General features: G+C 41.5%; 2 long non-coding RNA genes across 2 annotated transcripts; one reads left to right on the top strand and one right to left on the bottom strand.

Annotated features, from left to right (window-relative positions):
* Positions 1-260: 260 nt before the first annotated feature.
* LOC120399666 lies at positions 261-19,177 on the bottom strand. The gene is made up of 3 exons (XR_005595286.1): positions 19,043-19,177; positions 3,490-3,572; positions 261-333 (listed from the first exon to the last, which is right to left on the bottom strand). It is a non-coding gene; the product is annotated as an uncharacterized LOC120399666 (long non-coding RNA).
* A 611-nt stretch (positions 19,178-19,788) lies between these two features.
* On the top strand, positions 19,789-23,396 carry LOC120396696. The gene is made up of 3 exons (XR_005593303.1): positions 19,789-19,908; positions 21,871-21,947; positions 23,099-23,396. It is a non-coding gene; the product is annotated as an uncharacterized LOC120396696 (long non-coding RNA).
* The last annotated feature ends 254 nt before the right edge of the window (positions 23,397-23,650 follow it).

Genomic DNA, 23,650 nt, shown 5'->3' on the forward strand with positions numbered 1-23,650 from the left:
CTATTGAGGGGTTTACTTACCTGTTTATAGGGTTTATTTGGGGGAATCACTGTATTGCATACTTTTACTGTTTACTCCCTCCTTTTCTTTGCCCTATTCATTGTACACCAATTCTTAAATACATTTTTTTTTGTTTTTCACCTTATCCCAACTGACTCCTTGTTATTCAAGGTGGGAGGGACCCTTTATAGGAAAATCAAACCTACCAGTTGACAGATTCTGGATAGGGAAGGTCGAATCTAAGGAAACAGGAAGCATAGGTCCGCTCACATATATTTCTTTGTCTTTCTTTCTTTTCCTCTAACACCATCAGTGACTGCCTCAAATTCCAAGCTTTAAATGAAGCAGAAGGTTGAGTTCAGATAGCAGAACATCAGGAAAAATCAGAATATTTCTGTCCAATGCCACACTGAAAGGCTGAGGCAGACAACATAGAAATCACACAAGACTTTGTGAAAATGTGCATAGAAGCCATTATTCTTCTCAAGATGGCTGACCATACCCTAATCCTTGCCTTCCTAATCCACCACGTGAAAACCGGTGGTGCTATCCCCCAGTCACACCAGTTAAAGAGAAGATACTGATCTGATTTCTATAACAACCAAAAACTCCTTGTGGAACAAAAAAATTCTGCAAAAAGAATGCCATCATTGTGGATGAGGCTTTCTGTGGAGCACCGTGCAATTTTAAACATTTTGTCTGCTCCCTTAGTGAAAGATGACAATAGCTGAATCCGTGCTTATTTTCTTGATCAAAAATTTTATCAGTGTCTTCCAGTATCATGGCTAATTCAGGGGCGGCAACAGTCACAGATTATGAAATTGATTTTAAAGACATTCATATCTTCACAAAAGACAATACACCATATATGAAAATTACTTTTAAGATAATCAGGAGCACTTCCAAACTATATGCATACAACAATTGTTTAGTTCACATAATGGACCTTATTATATGGAGCACATTTGAGAAACCATTCATAGTGACAATGAGCTTTACTGAACTGCTCAGGAAGATGTCGCAGAAGAAAAAAAGAAAGCAAAAGTACTCCTGTAAATTCAAGCAAAAATGTATTGATGGAAGTGGACACTGTAAGGAGCATGTTTTCTGCCAGCCCTGCAATGTGAACAGAAAATGACTGTTGGTCATACAGAGACCACCATTCATAGAAAAGCACCATTTTCTTCTAAGTGAAAGACAAAATTGGTATTTCTAAGTGAATAAGAAGGCATTTCGCCAAAACTTTATCAACACTGAGGTGCTCTGTTTGATTTTCCTTGCAGAACGTAATTTTCCATTTACAGTGCCTAGTCACCTCACATAGTTGTGTTCCCTGAAAGTACAGATGCCATCAATTTTGCATGTGGACAAATGCTTAGTCTGTTGACATAACAGACTTATAGTCCTTTGCTGGAGGCCACTGTTTACTCTTATCACTAATGTGAGCAATGATCCAGGTAATGAATATGAAACCTAATGGTCAGATTGTTTCATAAAAATATTGGAGTAGCAGCAACTAGAGTTTTACCTTCCACTACGGAATTTTTTGACTGGTCAAAATCTAGCTATTTGAGAGACAAAGCTATAATCTGGTCTAACACTGCATTCAGCAGTGACAACAGCAGTGTGATGAAAGGGTGAAGAAAATCTCTGCTTTGTCCAAGACATACATGAACCAAACATACATGAACCTTGTGTCTACCATTTGGCAAATGTATACTGCCAGCAAGGTATCAAATAGTTTGCACCTGCTGTGAAAGAACTGCTAGTGGATCTGTTCTTCAGTTTTCACCACAGTCCAAGTAAAAGGAGGAATACAAATAATATGGGAGTTTTGTAACATAAGCTACTGTGAAGACCAATTTTTTCTGTTCCAGGTGCACTATGTAGAGGTATGTACCAATAATATGGTATCTACGGACAGCTCAGACTGCTACTTCAACAGCCATGAGAAAATTGAGAACACTTTTTTTCACTGGAGATGAAGCTAAAATGGTGCCACTTAAATGTTATTTTAATACTGTTTTTCAAGCTGATGATGACAAAATAAGCTACCCAACAGCGGAGACTAAAAGACTACTCAGGAAGGACTTGGGCAAGATTGCGCAAGTCTAAAAGACTGAAATGATGACATAACCAATGATGATTTCAGTATTAATAAGAAACCATTTAATGATAGAATAATATTCTTAGTCCTTAGAAGCCGGGAATAGTTTTCTAATATTAAATAAGGAAACATTGTTTTTCAAGAGTAATCTCAATTTTTCAAGACAGTCAGGCAGTTTTATCTTGCTGTAACGGACAAGATGCTAAACAAGTTCCCATTCAAAGGTCCAGTGTACTCCATATTTATCCAGCTGCAAATAATTACTCAGTGTAATCTCTCTTCAGACATAAGGCTTCAAATTGACAGACAACTGTAATATTTAAATGAACAGTTTTCTGACTACAAATTCTGGCCTGATAATGACCTATATTAAATAAAGATAAATGTGGAGTAAATGCATTTTGGTGTGAAATGATACACCTCAAACTATCTTTACAACAACCAAGATTCAGTTCCAAAATAAATTCTTGTCCAAGGCATGGTCTATGTGTGTATTCCACTGTAGGTGCACATGTGCTCCATGTGCCTGAGATGGGAAGATTTTTGCTAACAGAGTCTGTTGGTTTGCGCGTTCACCTTTCTCCTTCTCATGCTCCAAACTGAGGACATAAGGGGCAGTGCAGAGTGACCCGCCTCCCCAGTTCCTTTCTACTGCCACATGGTCCGAGATGGAACCCTTCATTGCCCATAAACCTGATCCTTCAGTGTTTACTTGTAATTATTGTAAGTAAATTTTATATATTAGGGAATTATATAGTTAGTTTGCTTATGTTAGGAATTGGGGGTCTCCCCCTCTCCCAGTCAATCTTCTCTCTTTCATCCCAATACAGGAAAATTATAATATGAAAGATCCTGGGATTAACGTGTTAGTCACAGTTTCACCCCTGCCAAATTATTGGGAAAGATACATACCAAAGTTGGGTTTTAAGTATTGTTTATTAGGTGGCCATCTTAGTCTGGGATAAGAGCAAGGTAACCTCCATGTTGTGACAGGTTCTTGTTCCACTATGCTGAGCAAAAGGCAGGAAAGTAAAAAGGGTGGGAAAGTAAAAAGAGTGGGAATCTGTTGTTGCTAAGCGACAGGTTCCTATAAAGGCAGATCAGAGGAGGGGCCAAGGGCTCTTAAGCTCTTGAGTCTTTGGACATCTAAGCCCCCAATGTTCTCTCTTTCTCTCTGTGGTGTGGTTACTGGCCTGCAGTAGCCCTTTCACACTGGTTACTGGCCTGCAGTAGCCACTCACTAAACATTTTGGGATTTGTGTGTTATTTTATTTTGAGAAGCAGACCTGCATGCGCGGACTTGGTCCGGTTACTTAGTTCAGACTTACAACCATAGACGACACAGCGAGGGATAGGGAGGGGTCTGAGAAAGGGTTACATACCTGTCTTCTACGCCTGCGATCCACCATTGTGTCCATCATTGATCTCGTTGATCCAGATTCTGCAGCCTCTCCATCATCAGCACCTAGAAAAGGTAGAAGAACACCTTTGCTTTATCGAGTGTATGTGCATGTGTGTGTTTTCTATACCAAATCTCCAGAGTCTGTCATCCACTCTCACCCCCTTCCTTCCTTCTCCTTTAGTAAATAAAGTGTTATTGTGAGTTTATATTCGAGTGGTGGGTCCTTTTGTTCCAGCTCTGATAGACGGGCTTAAGGGGGAACCCAGTGGGAGGGGATATACTGTAAGGCTCCCTGAAGTCTTCTGGTCAGGAAAAAAAATCTTTCCAAAAGAATGGTATTTCCATCCCTGAGTCTTTCCCAGTTAGTAACATCCATAATAAGTGATTCTACTGGTTTGGAGAAGATCACATCTTTTCAAAGTTAGCTCTTTGGAACTGGACATTTGGACCTCCTCAGGAGAAAGGTTTTCACTTCAATCACCCTACAATTCCAAAGAGCTAACTATCAGGTATTAATTTCTAAGTAATATTTTTTCAGTTACTAAAGAATTGCAGAACCTGTGGACAAGCTCCCTCAAGAATATGCAACACAATTTCAGGGTCTTATTGAGGAGGGTAAATTCATCACCAGGATATCCCTCCAGACCTCAGATGATGTAGCAGGCACAGCATCCTGATCTATGCATTGAGAGTCATAGCTTCATTCATCCAAATTCCCCAGAAAAGTTCAATTTACTGTGAAGAATCTGCCCTTTCATGGCAACAACCCGTTCAGTGAGAAAATGTACGATTCCTTACATTCAAAGGCTCAAGGGCAACCCTTTGCTCACTGGGAATCTATGCTCCAACACTGAAGAGGAAATATCAGGGATCACAATCATAGAAGGCTAGGCCAGCACCTCAATCCTTTTACCATCAGCAGATGGATGAACCACCTTAAAAACAGCAGATCAAACATAACATTCCTCCTTCTTCATTCCAACCAAAAATACTTTTGATGAGAACTTAGCTGTGAATCAACCCAAATGTTGTATCTATCAGCCCCAAACCCAATTTGATGACTGCCTAGTTCATTTTTCCCACATCTGGTGGATGATAAGAATAGACAGATGGGTTCTCAAAATCATTCATACCAGCTAAACCATAGAATTCCTTTCCCCTCCTGCTGCAAAATCTCTTTCCCTGTTCCTCTACAGGTATGACTCTCAAGAGGCAAATTCTCTCTTTCATCAGGGAGCCATAGAGCCGATACCCCCACAACATTGGGGGAAAGATTTTTACTCAAAATATTTCTTCATCCAAGAAGAGGGGAGCATGGAGACCCACCTTAGATCTCAGACAGCTCAATTTCTTTATACACAGATTGGGATTCAGGAGGGAAACCTTGGCATCAATTATTCCCTCATTCAACAAAATCAATAAAGGGTGCTCTCTTTTGGACCGGCAACAGTTCTAAGGAATTCACAAAGCATTATCAGTTTTGGCAGCGCACTTCCAACACCATCGATGATCAGTCTTCCTCTATTTTGACAATTGGCTGTTGATAGGGAAATCTCATCAGGAGGTACTGACAGCAGCTTTCTCAACCTTGTAATGTCACTTCGACTTGGAATAAACACAGTAAAGTGTGTTTTGGTTTCCACAAAGACTATAGCAGTGGTTCTCAAAGCCAGTCTGTCGCTTGTTCAGGGAAAGCCCCTGGCGGGCCAGGCCAGTTTGTTTACCTACTGTGTCCACAGGTTCGGCCGATCGCGGCTCCCGCTGGCTGTGATTCGCCACTCCAGGCCAATGGGGGCTGCGGGAAGGGCGGAAAGCACATCCCTCAGCCCGGGAGCACAATCAGCCGAACCTGCGGACGCGGCAGGTAAACAAACCGGTCCGGCCTGCCAGGGGCTTTCCCTGAACAAGCGGCGGACCAGCTTTGAGAACCACTGGACTATAGTTTATCAGGGCAACACTGGCGTCTATCAGTTCTAAAGTGTACATCCCTCAAGACAGATTCCAATTCATAAAGACTCTTTTTACTCAACCCAAACTGAGCCCGCAGACATCGGTTTCCTCATGTTTATCTTCATAGGTCATATGGCATTCTGCACCCATGTGACATGCTTTCTGAATCTCTTTCTTTGTTGCCTACAGTCTTGGCTTTGGATGGTTTATGTGCCAAACAAACAGAAGATGGAGTGTGGAATTCTCTAGTCTGGTGGAAGAGCAGAAAGCATAAGTGCAAGGGGATCCACCCTATTCCATGGAAACTTTGATCATGGCCAACTCCTTGCTAAGATGGGCACAAATCTGGAAGAGCACATAGTGTGAGGGACCTGGAATCCGACAAGAGTCCAGGATACACAAAAAACTCATAGAACTGCAAACAGTCCATGAGGCTGGCAAGCAATTCCTAACATTTATACAATCTAAACATATTCAAGTGATATCTGACAACATAACAGTTTTCTACATCCATAAAAAAGGTGGGGGCAAGATTTATCCCTTTGCATACAAACCGTCAATCTATGGAACTGGTGTATTTGCCATCAGATTATCTGTCAGAAGTATACCTTCCAGAGACACACAATACAAGGGCAGATAGCATCTGCAGATACTTTTCAAATGACCACAATTCCATGGTATGAGCATATTTTGTCAATGGGGGTCTTGACACAAGAGATTTTTACCTGTTTTGATCCTGAATAAAGATTGCAGCACCCAGGACAGAGACAAGCATAGAGATAGTGACAAGTGGGAGGGGAGTGAGGGTGAGAGACATGTTGAACAATTCACCTCTCCCAATCAGCATAAAAAAGATAGTAACAGCATCATAATTAAGGCTATGTTTTAGTTACGGGTATTTTCAGTAAAAGTCATGGACAGGTCACGGGCAATAAACAGAAATTCATGGCCCGTGAACTATCCATGACTTTTACTATATATCCCTGACTAAAAGTTGGGGGGGGGGCAGCTCAGGAGAGCAGCCCTGGGGGAGCTGCAGGTGCTGGGGAGGAGGGCGTGGCCTGGAAGGGGCTTGGGGGGTCACACCCCAGGGAGTCCCCACAGGTGCTGGGGAGGGGGTCGCCGCAGGTGGTTGGGGGGGAGTTGTGGCCAAGGAGGCGTCGCGGGTGCCTGGGTGGGGTGGTTGGGGAGGGCTGGGGCTGGCTCCCTAACCGGCTCCTGGGAAGCGTTGCCACCCCAGCTCCTAGCACTACGTGCTGCTTCTGCTCTGCCCCAAGCCCCAGTTCTGCATCTCCCATTGGCTGGGAACCACGGTCAATGGGAGCTGTGGGGGCAGTGCCTGTGGGTGGAGGAAGCACATGGAAGTAGGAGCTGAGGGAGGGGAATTCCTGTTGCCCTTCTGGGGAGGCCCCCCTCAGGTAAGCATTGCCCGGCATGCCAACCCCCAACCCTGAGGCCCCAGCACACCCAAAATCTTACTGCTGGGGAGAGAGAGGGGCCTGAGAGTGCCCCAGCAGTGGCTGGAGTGCCTGGCCCAGGGGCTGCTCGAGCTGCTCAGGTGGCCCCCAAGCCAGGCGCACTGGCTGCGGCAGAAATCACAGAGGTCACGGAAAATCATGGAATCCATGACTTCCGTGACAAACAGGGATCCTTAATCGTAATGCTTTAGCTTGCATAGAACAGTAGTTAGTTTTAGATTTGAGGCTTTAGATAAGTTATAATTAATGATAGTTTATAGCTAAAAATCTAAAATGGCCATGGCAATGATTCTCTATTAGAAAATATCAATAATGGAGGACACAGAGTAAGTTGACCAGTAGCAGAAAATAGAGGCCAACTTTTCACTATTGGTGTGAAGGTAATATGAACATAACAAAAAGGTATGGAAGTGGAATCTGGAGAATTACTGGCCCACAAATTAATTATATTTTTACTATTTTATGGCTATCTAAACCTTAATCAATTGATCTTGACCCATATGTAATAAAGGAAGATATCAAGAAACAATTAATAATAGACCCCGCACTTACTCCTTAAAGAAAGTAATAGTAGATTTAGCTCTGAAGAATATTTCTCACCAAAAAACACAATGCAGTAAATATATTGAACCTTTACTTGTATGATGGAAAAGATGTATGGAAACCCAAAGTTCAATACATATTCCCCCTAATAGAAAGAAAATAAGTTTAGCTGATACAAATTTGGGGGGAACAGGTACAAGGCTTGGAGTATTAAATAGTACAGATGAAGAGGCATTGGCTAATAAGTTAAATGCAGTAGGACGACACTTAGGAGCTTTACCAAAACCTCTAATAACATCTTTGAATGACAAAAGTACTAGCCATCACCTCATAGCCAGTTTGCTCCATGGCTGGGAGAAATTACAAAAAGCTGATCATCTAGCCATACTAAACACAGTAGAAGTATTGCAAAGCAATGTAACCCTGGCATTGGCTTGCATACGAGCACAAACTTGGACCAGTGATGTAGTGAAAGACATTATATGAAATGGAATGAGTGGAATTTTACCTTTAGAAATAAGAAGTATAATATGGAAGCATGCCACCAAAGCTGAACAAAAGTTATATTCCTGGTGGAAAATGGTAAATTTCAAATACAATCCTCAATTAAATCAGATTACCACATATAGTTATGATGTCTAAAACTCAAATTGAATAGATATCTCCTATTGTAGCACTAGTGTTTAATGTTAATGCTAGTGTAATGCAACCAATAGAACACAAATTATGGGCCATAAAACAGAATAATACATGGAAAACTGTGGAACTTGAGGCTTGTAGGGAGGTATGAGGAATTGGATATATTTGTAATAATGATGTGCTTGAACCTTATGATGTATGTTTAAAAAAGGAAAAAAGGAAAATGCCATTATCAATTAGATCCTTTCCCATTTAATGGCTCAGTTGTTGTATATGTTGAAAGAAAATGTATATGTATTAGAAGTTAGTGTCCATAGTTTAAGGTAAATCATACATACAATATAATTCATAATCCATATGAGAACAAATGCTTGCGTAACATTACTTCAATGATTGGTTGCGATTTCAATTTAATATTACCCGAAATTGAGAATGAAGAAATTAAAGATCAATATCAAATATATAAAAGAATCAACCCAATATCTTGAGGGCTAAACATAAATTTAATCAAGCAATTAATGGATAATCCTGAATTGCAAAAACAAGTTACAAAATGCTCAGAAAAATGCACAAAGGGTTATGATTAAGGCTATGAGTTGGTCATGGTGGTCCCCGGAAGTCACAAACTCTAGATCCTGGTTGTTGCTTAGCCACTGTTTAATTACCAAAAATCTTATTGAAGCGTGAGGGAGATTAGCTGGCTGAGAGAAAAAAATGGTAACACCCAGTACAGTGAACAGCAAAGTGGCAAAAACCACTGCTAAGCAGAGAAGTTGTCAATACCCAAAGGGAACATTTCATGAAAGTGGTGGGTTAATGTTTTATATAGCATGTAATGTTCCTGTAGATTACACATGAAAAGGAAGCTGTGACAAACATATAGAAAATGCTTTGCATAAACATAAGGCACAAGAGCTTGAATCAGGGCTGAGCGAGAAAGCTAAATTACAAGAACAGTGAGTGAGCTATGTACTGTAAAGACTGAAGAACAGCTGCATCATAGGACAGAAGTTTATCAACTTACAGATGCTTTCTGTACCACTAACATTCAAGTACATGTCCTAGACAACCCTGCTATGAAAAGCTATCTGGAAAGATCCCTGAAAAAAAATTGGTGTTATTCCTACTTCAGATCATCTCCAAACAGTATACTTGCCAAAAAAAAAAAAAACCTGAAAGACATATCAGTGACACGAAAGAACTGCTGAATCAATGTTTTGAAATTAGTCTTTTAGCAGATGAAACAACTGATGCTGAAGGGCGCCACATATTGAATATCCTGGCAGTGCCCTGTTTGTCTTTTACAGAAATTTCAAGCTAACAAGGGGAAGGTAGTTTGGAATTGAAGTCTTTGCTAATAGAGTGTATATATTTGCAGACTGTTAACTTTAAAACTCAGAGTCATGCGGTGATGGAAACAGTTCAGAAATATAGAATTCCTTTTGATAAAGTCAAAACTTTTGTCACTGACAATGCTGCATATATGAACAAAACGTGGGAATGAAGCCTCAAAGAGCTTTTTTCCGAATTAAGTGCACACAACATGCACTGCACATCTTCTCATCTTAGTGGGCGATACTTGGAGAAAAAAAAATTTGAAAAGTAAATGAACTTATAATTGCTGTAAAATGTGCATTCACTGCCTGCCCTGCTCACAAAGCACAGTTCCGTCAATCATTGCAGGAAAAAAGAAAGTGCCTGCAATTCCACCTATCCCAGTAATCACACGGTGGAACAGCTGGTTTGAAGCTGTCCATTTTCATACCAACCACCTGCAGGATTATGTGGACTTGAGACAATGAGATAGCAAAAGCTGAGTTTTGTAGTTACAGCAGTGCCGCTTCTGAAATGAAGTGCCTTGACATTCTGGAATTTTGGTGCAACTTAAACGATCGCTTTCCAAGTCTGGCTGTAATAGCTCAGAGATGTTTATTGGTGCCTGATAACCATGTGCACTGCAAGAGATCATTTTCGTCTTACAAAGATACCTTTCAAGATGACAGACGCTCAATCGAAGATGACAACCCAGCAATGTACAACATGCTGTTTCAGAATCTTGGAAAGCTCTGTTAGTAAATGACCAATCTCATCTTCATTTCTGCCAGAAGGCCAACACAATTCCTGTTCCCCAATATTCTTCAGATGTCAGCATGCCCTGTATCAGTATCCAATCCTTCTTGGACCTATTGATCCAGGACAAGGGCAGGATCAGGCATCACAGTCAAGATTCCCTCCTTCTGACAACATGGTTGGATAGGTGTTGAACTTAGAAAGGACATGTTTGGAAACTGTTCAGGCCATCTTTAAAAACAGTAGGAAGAAATTCACTACAAAGTGCTACACAGCTAAGCAGAAAGGTTCTGTCTGGTTTCAGTATAACCAGAAATGACCTTGACATTTCCACCACATTAGAATATCTTCTTTCCTTAAAGTCTTCAAGGCTTTGCCTTAGCTCCCTATGGGTACACTTAGCAATTATTTCCACATGTCACCTCAGATTGAAAAATCACTCCATCTTTGCCCATCCCATGACTGCAGGGTTTCTGAAAGGTCTGGTCAGAACCTTTCCTCCTTTTATGCAACATATTCCATCATGGAACCTCAATATGATCCTTTCAATATTAACATAGTCTCCCTTCAAGTCCTGGTTTCATTCTCTTTAATCCACTTGACTATGGAGGTTGTTTTTCTGGCAACCATCATCAAATTTTGCAGGTAGGTAAGTTGCATGCCCTTATGGCTGATTGATTGTAAATAAACTTTCCTAAGGAGAACATTTCTCTAAGACTTCACCCTAAATTTACTCCCACAGTACTCTCAGATTTCCCATCTGAACCAAGCAATTCAATTCTTCCCCAAACCACACATCACCAGTGAGGACAAGAGACTTCATTCTCTAGATTCACAGAGCTTTGGCATTCTACCTACAAAGAGCAAAAATTGTTTAGGAAATAGCTTAAACTTGTTATATCCTTTGCTGAATTGATGAGGGGGGAAAATATCACTTCCTAAAGACTTTTTAAGTGGATTTCAGGCTAAATTCTGCTGTTATGCATTAACAGACACCCTTCCTCCACAAGGTGTCAAAACACCCTCAACTAGGGTCATGGCCACTTTGGTAGCATCACTTCAACATATTATTCTTACTGAAATCAGTTAAGGTAACATTTACATTTGTCATTTTGAATTTGTTGCATGCAATGAGTAGGCTTTTTTTCCTATTTCAAAAATGCTATGTGATGGTATTTCCTTTTAACTCTACCATTACATCAATTATTTAGATCATTTTATAAAATTCACCTCTATATCTCAGTACCAAAATATTAAATCATCCTGGTATTCATTCCATTTTCAGTACTCAATTAATGTGCCTAGAAAGGAATATTGCAGAAAGGGATCTTGGGGTCATAGTGGATCACCAAGTAAATATGAGTGAACAGTATAACACTGTTGCAAAAAAAGCAAACTGTTGTTAGAGTGCTACCAGTATGGTGCTCTGCTCTCTCCAATGTTGATATCACTCGGCTGCGTGCATGTGTTCCCTCTGTGTGCTGTCCCAGCTCTGTGCAGATAGCTGACACAGCAGACCCGACGAGAACCCCCAATAACCACAGAGTCCAGTAAGATGCAAAGTCACGTCGACTAGGTTTATTGCGACCTCGGACACAATGGCAGTTCCCTGTAAGTTTCTTAGCCTAACTCAGGGCATACTACGAGAAAGTGCCTTTTGGCAATGGACCCGGCTCAGTCAGTGGTGGGACTTTCCACTGCCCCCTCGGCCAGACAAAGACACCGCCCCAGGAATGCATTCTTATACACAGATACAAACAAGTTACACATCACACCTGACGTATTGAGGGGCCACCCCTCTACGCAGCAAAGTTCAACCTCTCTACGTATTTAGGTCCCACCTTTTACCTTGTACATATTGGTTCGATCAAAACAACTCTATCCATCATATTACCCTTTTGCCCCTGTCATTGGGATGGGCCAGCCTGTTCTTTGTTATGGAATGTGCAAGTATGTGAATGTTCTTATATCTAGTGTTCAGTACCTTTTAGGTACGTATCTTCTTGCAGCATCAGCCCTTTCCTTGCCAGCTTCTGTGAGCAGGGCCTGCCTCTGGCTCACAGCTTAACTTTGCTTTATGTTAGCAAAGTCTTGACCATTACTTCAGTTCAGGCCTCAGGCCTTATACCAGGCCTCTGATACCAAGGTTTATATCTTAGGGCCTCCTCTTACTACACAAACATCATTTTGAGATGTAGTAGCAGGAGTGTTGTAAGCAAGACATGAGAAGTAATTCTTCAGTTGTACTCAACGCTGATTAGGCCTCAACTGGAGTATTGTGTCCAGTTCTGGGTGCCACATTTCAGGAAAGATATGGACAAATTGGAGAAAGCCCAAAGAAAAGCAACAAAAAAGGTCTAGAAACATGACCTATGAGGGAATATTCAAAAGAATTGGGTTGTTTAGTGTAGAGAAGAGAACACTGAGAGGGAACATGATAAAAGATTGTTACAAGGAGGAGGAAGAAAAATTGTTCTCTTAATCTCTGAGGATAGGACAAGAAGCAGTGGGTTTAAATTGTAGAAAGGGCGGTTTAGGTAGGACATTAGGAATAACTTCCTAACTATGAGGGTAGTTAAGCACTGGAATAAATTGCCTAGGGAAGTTGTAGAATCTGCATCTGTAATGAGGTGGTGTGGTTCCCTGCTGCCCCAGAGAGAGACGAGCCCCTCCGGACATCAGAGTGGGGAGAGCTAGTGAGCTCTGAGCCCACCCCCCAGATGGTCAGGATGTCCCGGAAATATAAAGGCTAGACTTCAGAGCTCACTGGGAAAGCACCCTGAGATGAATGCTGCAGTCTCTGAGCATGCTCAGTAAGAATTTAGGGTTTCTAACATGGTGCCCTGGCAAAGAGCCAAGTATGTGTGTGTGGATCAGCAGAATCACAGCTCTGAGGTAAATGACAACAGTGACCATGTGCAAGATTGGTAGGTACTGAGCACATGCAATAAGGGGTGACAGAGAGGTCAGTTAGCTGAGCAGCTAGCTGGTCAGAACCCACCTATACCAGTCACAATTTGTTTTATAGATCAGAGATGTCAATCAGAATTCTGAAGTAAGGGTTAAGATCGAGCATGTATGACTGAGGTAACTGCTTCTGAAAATAGAAAGTTATATTAAGAAAGAGCTACAATGCACCATAAAAGGCTAGCTGCCAGTAACAATTTTGTAGTAAAGAGTCAGAGTTTGAGGAAGAGAGACACATTGTGGAAGAGCCTAAAATCCAGGAAGAGAAGACAAAAACTGCTGCAGAGGGAGAAAAGAAAGCTGGAGTGGAGCAGAGCTGATTGACCAGGAACTGAACAGCAGCAGCAGTGATTTTTTTTAAAGGAAACATCAATAAATGTATAGAGTAAGCTTGATATTAATTTAGTTATTGTTTAGTATAAGGATAGGATAGTATATAGGGCTGGTATGTGTTTGTGTGTGTGCGTTGATAAGAATGCATAAAATTCTGTTATTATTTGCATTATATCTATGTAAACTTTAAAGCAATTTAAGATGTGCTGTCAGCAATTTGTTGCAGACTGGCCACTTGTAACAAATCACTTTGCTTAAAATCATTTGAACTATATGCTATTGTAGCCTGAGTGCTCTTTAATTTGCAAGAAGAAATTTGTGCCTCAGGGATTTTGTGCCTTGTTTAGGATTTTTAGATCATATTATAGTACGGATTATTAATTCCATCAATAAATGATACTTTGTTTTGGAAAGAATACTGCCTGTGTCAATTATTTTATCAGATGGTTATATCTGTGTCCTTTAGTGTTTCCTTAACAACCCTGGAAACTTTTACCTCAGGAAGGGCAAAAGGGGCAATAGATAGGTTATTGTAGCAGGGTCCCAAAATCCATTTTTGGGGTAACACTTGCCTTGACCGGAAGGATTGAAGAGAATACCACCTGTGCCTCCATCTCCTTCACCCTTACTCCCAGAGCCCTGTAGTCACTTATCTGTTCAGGGTCATTCCTTGCAGTATCATTAGTACCCACCTGGATGAGTAGCATGGGGTATTAGTCAGAGGGCTAGATGATCCTTGACAATCCCTCTGTAATGTCACAGATACGGGCTCCTGGCAGGTAGAATATCTTCCAGGATGTCATATCAGGGCAACAGATGGGTGCCTCCATCCCCCTCGGAACACAGTCACCAACCACCACTACCCTATGTTTCCTCCTGGTGGCTGCGATCTTCCCAGCCTTGGAGTACATGGCTTCTCCTCTACCACCTTTGGGGGTGATTCCTCATCGCTTGTTTCCAAGGCAGCATAAACGTTCTTCATCACTATAGTGTGGGGGTTGGGAGTAGGGCTGGAGCATTGCTGCCAGAAGTAACCAGCAGCCTTGTGACAGAGCTATATCCTCCTCCACCAATGGCATGACAGCAGCCCTGTCTAGCTGGATAGCTTCTGCAGCCTTGGACGTCTCCATATGAATACTCCTAATGAATTCCTCAAGGACATGGATGCTCCTCAGCATAGCCACCTTCTCCAGTAGCTCTCCCTCCTGATTGCTGAGAGATTCCATGAGCAGGCATCTTTTACACTTGAAGGCCCCCGCAGCCCGGCTTGCTGACAGTGGGCAATGCAGGCCACAGTCTCTGCAAATCCACACCAGGATCTGGATAGAGGAATCCATGGTTAGGTTCTGTGTCTGGATACAAGGGCAGGTGGAATCAGGAGCAGTGTCGGCATTAGCAATGCGGCCCTTCCTAACCATTGTGATTATATTATGACTCCCTCTTACAAACTCCCTCTCAAACTCCCCTTGGTTGCTTAATCTTTGGCTTTTAAGGCCTTCTCTCCTAGGTCAGTGCTACCCCTTCATTAATCACACCGGAGGAGAGTGATCACAAAGCAGATTGAGGCTGATCAAAGAAGATCCAGAGAACAAAGGCTCAAACAGTCCCCAAACACTCAATCCCAACTGACCCTGTAACTTTAAAAACCTGAAAGAGCAAGAAAAATACAAACAGCCAAACTCACTCACCCCAAGATTAGTACTTACACCTTTTCATTCAGCAGGGGGATCTTTTACTTCCCCTCTCAAACACCTCTGTTTGTGGTCCCCTGTTCACTAGCTCTTTATTTTATTGGTTTGCTTTTTATTGCTGAATTTTATCATTTTTTGTTTCCAGTTGGTGTTATTTTCTCAGAAGTCCTTTGTTTTTAATCTTCCATGAGTTTGTATTTCTTTTCACTTTGGTGAAAAGTATGTGGTCAAATATATTTTTCTTCCCAGTTCCCTTCAGTTATAAATAATTTATTTTTTCTGTCTAAAGCTTGTTCTATTTGTCATATATAGTTTTAACTAGAAGAATGGGTTTTATTTTACATTTTCTTCATAGTTTTCCATTCTTGTTGACTACTTTGCTTTCAAAGATCTCTTTATATTCCATTTTCTAAAATGATTAAGCCACTTTAGCTAGAAGATTAAAGAATACAAGTACTATAATGTATGCAACAAAAATTAAAACCAGCTACCTTTGACAAGTACAGTTTAAAGAATTAAGCAACTAAATAAATAGAAAATAGAACATTTTTGTATTAATCATTTAAAAAACACTTTAAGCATGAATATGAATAAGGTCTGAAAAACTTTCAAATTTGCAGTTCTATTTTCTATGCCTTGTAAGACTACTACACAGTACATGACTAATATCCAGTATTTGCAAGACTACTGTAAATACCAGCAGATATATGTTAAGAACTCTGAGAGTTTAGCCTAATTTTCTTTTTTAAGAAATCTAAGTTAATTTTAGAATTTTTATACCATAACTTTGTTAAAGGTCTTAATGAGTCTTTGATTATCTCTTCTAACTCAGCATAATGCCACCGTACCAAACTGCAATATGATTTAAGGATTTGTTTTTCCCAACCAGCGGAACATAGTTACTCATGTTCCACTTCATCAGTTGCACGGATAAGATCCTCAGGTCATCCACAACAGGGTTTTCAGGATCCGCTATCTGCCAGCACTTATCACAGAGGTTTCTCCACGACCTGATGGGGCTTTCATTTACTTGCCATAACAGGTCAGGTCAGTGTCTCCAACAGTGGTATCAGATTCTCCACAGGAAGATTCAAGAGTCCTCACAACAAACATTTATAGATTAACATGTTCACAGAAGTTTCTTCCTAAACTAAGGAAGTTAGTGATTATCTTATGTTTTTAAACAATGGCAGATAATTAACTCATATAGATATGATAGATATTCACACATAGGTGTAACTGACTGTTCTTTGCATTAGCCACATAAACATGTAATCCTTTTACAATCTTGCTAAACTCAGACTGTGTTGCACTGTGCTAAGTAACACAGGTTAATTATATACTATATAAAAATATTTATTTTTATCAGTTTTATATTTTGCCCATTTTATTAGATGACCTCTTATCGAAGAGTTAATAGCAACATTCAATTTACTTTCTTCTATTCCATTCTCTGACGTATATATACCTCTATTATTTCCATTTCTCTCTATGAAGTAAAACAGCCCTATCTTTTCAAAAAATGTTCCTTCCCATGCCTCTAATCACTTTTCTTCCCAGTCTTCGAATCCCTTTGATGTCAGTTATAATTTTTTAAGAAGAAATGACCAGAACATCTTTCTACATCTTATTTTTTTTCTTTATTGATCGCTGCCACCCACTGGTTTTAAGTTTTAATTTAACACAGTGACCTAGGCCTTTTCCATAAGAACAGTCATACTGGGTCAGACCAAAGGTCCATCTAGCCCAGTATCCTGTCTTCCAACAGTGGCCAATGCCAGATGCCCCAGAGGGAATGAACATAACAGGTAATCATCAAGTGATCCATTCTCTGTCGCCCATTCCCAGCTTCTGGCAAACATGATTAGTTACAATCATGATTCCATGATTGGTTACAATTAGTCTAGAACTGAGAAACGTGTATAAATAATCCAGATTATTCTTTCCAATGTGCATTTGCCAACACTGAACTTTACGTGCCATCCTGTTGCCTATTCACCCTTTTTAGATCCCACTGAAGTTCCTCAGTCTTGACTCTCCTAAATAAGTCATGTGAAAATGTTGCAACCTCATTTTTATCCCCTTTTCCAAATCATTAATAATTATGTATATTAAGTAACCCTGGCCCTACGAAAGAAGGAACCCCCAACTTAACTTTTTGCCATTTCCAAAATTGTCCAATTGTTCTTAGTCTTTGTGTGCTGCCTCTTAATCATTTTGTAATCTGTAAATCATAATTTTACTTCTCACTTATGGGCAGCGGGTGAACTCCTGGCTTAGGGAGACAAGCACTCCAGCCTCACCCCTCCCGCCCAAGGCCCCGCCCTTTCCAGCCCCACCGGAGCCCAGCGCCCCCACTGTGGCCGCTGGCCCCTGTGTGCACTCCCCCGATGTGCATTAACAGCCCATTAATGTGCTTTGATCTAGTCCTGTTTCCAAAAGGGAGTATGTCAAAGCGCTCTAACAAACTGTTTATGCACATCAGCAGGATGCACCCATACAGCTAGATGGCATCAGGCCAGGTGGGCTAGAATAACACCCCTGCTTTTCTTGGAGGTAATTGTTTGCATAGATGCTGGGCTGCTGAGATAAGGTTTGGGCCCCAGTGAAAAAAAATTTTCAGGCCCCCTAGCAAGGGCAGACCAACTAAACAGGGCCAACGAAGCTGGGGAAGCCGGGCCCCAGTAATTTGTACCAGCTTCCCCCTCCTGTCAGCCCTGCATAGATAAACTTTTACTTCCAAAAAGTCTGATACAGTCCCTCACAAGAGATGGCTATGGAAAATCAAATTATATCCATTATCTAGTATTTTATTAACATAGAGAATTCTAGTGGATTTGAGAACCATGATTTTCCTTTGTAGAAACGATACTGGTTTGTCCCTATCACATCATGTTAATTTATGTGTTTGTTGACAATAACTTAAGACAATATACAAGCAGGTACTGAAGTGACTATTAGTAGCCTTTTATTATCAATTTAATAGCAGAGAGCAATGGGGGAAATGACAGTTTCGCTCTTATTTGAAGAAAAGTTTTTGACTGAAGACCTGTGTTGTAAATATTTTTCCCTATAGAAAGCATACTTAATTTTTGAGCTTTGCTTCTCTAGTAAAGGTTATTATAAATGCAACATTTTAAAAAAAGCAACAAGATCTGTTTTACTTATTTATTTCAGTATGTGACTAAACACTGCCATAAGCTGAAGGGTAGGGTATAACAGAATTAGTATGAATTAAGAGAATTATACAAGATGCCATATTACTATTAACCCCATTCATATTAATTACAGTAAAAGATAGCAAGCACTGTATGTAGCCCCCCATATATCTTCTTCCATATTAAAAAAATGTTTCACAGGCAAGTAATTTAAATTGATGCTTCTTGTTATTTGTCATAATGGCCAATTAACATGTGAAAACATATAACATCTTTAAAATAAAATATTATAGTCCTCAACGTACAACACTATAGAAAGCAGCAAAGAAAAAAAAAACAAAAAAAACCAACAACCCCCTATTGGAATTTATTTCATTTAGATCTTGTTGGCATTGATTTACTTAAAAACAAACAAAAAAGGTACTTAGAAAAGTTACATATGCATAGTACAGCAAATATAACATGTACACAGGTTTGCTGTCCTCACTAGTACTATGTTTAATGAAGACCTGAACAATTTCCAGGACAAAGTTAAGATTTCTAATTTCTGCAATTTAAAACACGCGTAATTAAATCTCATGCCTGATGGCTCCAGCTAATTGCTCTAGGGTTAAAGAAGGAACTGCTCATCACCACCTAGAAAAAATACTGCATGTCTATTACATACCACAAAAAGCTCTTAAAGGAGTGAGGCAATGACCTACCCCCTCAATAAGATTTTCAATCCTGGAAGCAGGAATATCCTTGTTTGATGCTTCATTTTGCACTTGTTTCTAGGAAGGGCGTTTTTATACAAAATACTTTGGACTGACGCGCTGCAATTTGCAAAATGATCCTGAATTTTTGGATACCTAGCACACACCCAGGGTTTTTTCTTTTTTGTTTGTTTGTTTTTCCCCACCTTCCCCTGGAACCTCTAGCACCGCCCACCGCCAGAGGCCAGTTATCAGACCAAAGAGACCAACCCATCCCACTCCGGTACCAAACCCGGAAACGGGTTAACTAGCAACTGATGGAGGGAGGGTAAAGAGTCATGAATTTCTTAACAGAGGAAACCCTGGCGGTGCACAGCCCAGCAAACCCAAGGCAGGCTGGAGCTCCACCGGGCTCTCACACCCCCTGGCAGCAGCGCGAGGCAACCCACAGGTCCGCCCCCACCCTGCGTGAGCGCTGCACCCTCCCGCCTTATCAGGGTGGCGCGGCCGCCTCTCTCCTCCCGCAACCAGGTCGGCTCAGCAGCCCCACGCGCGCGCGCGGACACACGCAGCCACCCAACCCCTGCGCGGGCTGCCACCGGCTAAGCGACACCAACCCAGCAGCTCCGCCCTCCCGCCAATAAACATGCCACGAGGCAGAGCCCCAGTGCGCAGGCGCTGGGACGTGGGGGCGGGACAAAGAGTTAGCGCGCTCCAATAAAGGGGCAGAAGCGAGGCCCTCGCTCCTTCTCGCGGGATTGTGGCGGCAGCGGGATCAGGACGTGTTGGGAAGGCGGAAAAAGAGCCGTTAAAGGACTCTCGCGGGAACGAGTACCAAGCCTCGGAGCGTTCACAGGACACACCCCTTTTTGTTGGTGGGTGGGGGGGTCGTGGGCAGCTGGGTGACGGGGGGATGGGGCTCGTGCGGCGCTGTGGCGGGTCGGTCGGGTCCATGGAGAGGGGTGGGACTGCCCCGTGCTCCCGGATGGGGGCTTTGCACCGCTGGCTGTTGCCATCTCTGCAGGGCTGGCTCCAGACCCCAGCGCACCAAGCGTGTTCTTGGGGCGGCATTTTGCCGGGAGGGCGGCAGGCGGCTCTGGTGGATCTCCCACAGGCATGCCTGTGGATGCTCCACCGGAGCCACGGGACCAGCGGCCCCTCCGCAGGCACGTCTGCGGGAGGTCCACCGGAGCCGCGGGACCGGCGTCCGCCAGCGCGCCCCCCGCGGCGTGCTGCCCTGCTTGGGGCGGCAAAATTCCTAGAGCTGCCACTGCATCTCTGCTAGGGAGGGCGAAGGGGGGACACCCTGTAGCTGACAGGGTGCTCCATACACACACACCCCACACACACCCCCACACCCCTCCCCCCTCCCTTGAAGGGGCCAGTTTGCTGCTGATGATGATGTGAAGCCTTTTCTCCCAAGTAATTGCCTCCAGGGTGTCATGGCGTAAGTCAAGCCAATAAACCTGATTAATGTGAGTGTCTCATTGCTGCAGGTTTTTTTTTTTACTTTTGTAAGGGAAGCCCCTTAACAGAAAATTTACGGTTGGATACCAAAGTGTAGGTGTCACTAGGCCTAAGTAAACCAAAGTTGTGACTGTAGGCCTGAGTGAACCAAAGTTCTTCCATGCTGTGAACTTTAACCAGCCTAAGATGCTAACAAAGCAGCAAGCAAAATGTGTAACTGTCAGCTGTCTCAGTTTGCAGCTGCAGGACAGTTTGAAACAGCAAAAAGCCAGGGAGAAGGGGGAGGAAAATCTGCATGCGTCTGTGCTGTGAAGGCCATAGATAAATATGCGAATGAGAACAGTTCTAACAAGCTACATTATAGTGATAATTGTAACTGTTGCAAGGGGGAGGGAGGAAGGGGGAAAAACAAGGGGGGTATAAATGCTGGGACCCCGCCTGCGCGCGGGGGTGCAGGATTTGAGAATGCTTTTTCTCCCTGGCACCTTTTTTTGGGCTCAAATAAACTTGGTTTGCTTCTCCACCCTGGTGTGTTAATTAGTGCGACGCACACCAGGCAACGAACCGCCACTGCTGCCTCCTCGGGCCGTTTGGCGGGCAACAAAAGGATGGATACTAAATAGAAAAAGAAAAGGAGAAAAAAAAAGCAATGGCCGTGTTCTGTTGAATCTATGCAGAATTGCAACAAAACAATACAAACACAGCAAAAACCCAAAACAAACATAGAAATCCCTAAAGTTTCAAGTCAGTTGGTTCTTGCAGTTTAATTAAGGTTGAGTAGGGACAGAAAACTAACTTGTATGTGTAGTTGCTAACTGCTGGCTATATAGCTAGTTAATTGCTATCTCATCCTCTTGAAATTTGTGGATTATGGCTTGAGGATCAGGATTAATGTGAATAACACCCAATTTAAAGTGCAAGTGATCAATTTTTTTGTTAATATCTATTAAAATTATTTTTCATATGTCGTGTTTATGTAGTGTATCACACTTTTGCATACAGATGAGAACATGATAAGCTAGGAAAGCAATGCTCAATATAAAACCAAAGCTACGCTACTATTTGAGAGCTGGGACAGTTTAGGTGATTTGGGATTGTGTTGCTGACGGCAAAACAAAATAGGAGCAGGTGTTACTGGAGTGAATATGGAGCACTTCTTTAAAAGCTGTACTTGAATATTCAAATGCAATTCCAAACATTAGGGGCAGTATGAAAAGAAGGTGCAAAGATGCATCTGGAGTAGCAGTTGAATGGGTGAAAATATGTAGCATGCAAACTTTTTATTAAAAAAAAATTGTTGATATGGTGCCATAAAAGTTTAGGAGAGGATTTCTTCAAGAAAACGTTGTTATTGTGATGTACCTTTACAGGAACTGCATGTAAAAAACACAACAGGAGAGGTCACCAGAAGTTCTGAGAGGAAATCGTGAAGGGATATCTGAGTGAGGTATTTATGGAAATCATATTTTTTAAAAAGTTAATTAGAGTAAGCAAAATTTTGGGGGAAAAAACTACTTGCAGGGGCGAGGAGCAAAAGCAAATTGAGCAGTGGAATCTGCTAATCTTCAAATATGTTACGGGCTATTATAAAGAGGATAGTGAAATTGTTCTCCCGGTCTACTGAAGTTAGGACAGGAAGTAATGGCTTCATCTGTAGCAAGGGAGATTGTTAGACATTAGGAGAAGTTTTTTAATCATAAGATGTACCAAGAGAGGCTGTGGAATCTTTGTCTAACTTGTTCTTTAAAACCTCTAGTGACAAACATATTTCAGAAATGGTCTCCATGTACTTGTTTCTGATTCAGTGCAAGGGGATGGTCTGATTCTATTCAACAAACAAAATTAATATATAAATCAGAAATTTGGGGATTTTCCAAGTAGATCAGGAAGTGTATCCGTGTACATGTGATTTACAAGCTGTTAAGGATCAATAATTTGCAGTGTTTTGGAAACAACTTCATGTTTATCAGGAATCTGAAATGTTTATAAGGTTAGCGCCATACTTTACACTGTGACATTTAAAAAAAAAAAAAGTAAAAAAAATCTGCTGATGTTTCCAAAGTAGAAGTATGTATTACATCAGAAGAAGTATCTGAAGCAACTCCTGTTTTCTCTAATTAGTAAGTGAGGCTGAAAAGAGTGATTGGACAGTGTGTGGACCATTCTTGGTTTGAAGCATAATTCCTATGTCATTATTGAAACCATTTATGAAGCTATTGAATAGAATTGGACCTAGGGCAGATCCCTGTGGGACCCCACTTGATATGCCCTTCCAGCTTGACTGTGGACCATTGATAACTATTCTGTGAGTATGGTTTTCCAACCAGTTGTGCACCCACCTTATAGCAGGTTCATCTAGGCTATGTTTCCCTAATTTGTTTATGAGAAGGCCATACGAGACAGTATCAAGTCTTAAAGTTGAGATATATCATAGCTGCTGCTTTCCTCTTTATGTACAAGGCTGGTTACCCTGTCAAAGAAGTATATTAGGGTGGTTTGTTATGATTTGTTCTTGATAAATCCATGTTGACTCTTACTTGCCACTTAATTATCTTCTGGGTGCTTATAAACTGATATTTTGCTCCATTATCTTTCCAGGTAATGAAGTTAAGATGACTGGTCTATAATTCTCTGAGTTGTCCTTATTCCCTTTTTTGAAAGATTGGCAAATATAGTACCTTTTTCGAGTCCTCTGAGATCTCTCCCATTTCCCACAAGTTCTCAAAGCTAATTGCTAATGGCTCAAAGATCTTTTCAGACAGTTTAAGTATTTTAGGCTGTATTTTGCTAGGCCCTGCCAACTTTAAGACATTTACCTTGCTTAATTCTTGACTTGTACTTTCCCTGTTTTAGCCTCAAATGATAGCTATTTACACTTATGTTCACTATGTTAGCTGTCCGATCCCTGCTAACCTTTTTGGTGAAAACTGAAATAAAGGCATTTAACACTTCAGCCATTGCTGCATTTTTATTTAATTACTGTACTTTTCTCTCTGCATTTAGTAAAGGGCCTACTCTGTCCTTGGCTTTCCTCCTGCTTCTAATGTATTTGTAAAATGTTTTCTTGTCACCCTTCATGTCTCTAGCGAGTTTAGTCTCATTTGTGTTTTGGCCTTTCTAATTTTGTCTCTACCTGCCTATATTGTTACC

This window comes from Mauremys reevesii, linkage group 2 (assembly GCF_016161935.1).
Source record: "Mauremys reevesii isolate NIE-2019 linkage group 2, ASM1616193v1, whole genome shotgun sequence".
Classification (NCBI taxonomy): Eukaryota; Metazoa; Chordata; order Testudines; family Geoemydidae; genus Mauremys; species Mauremys reevesii.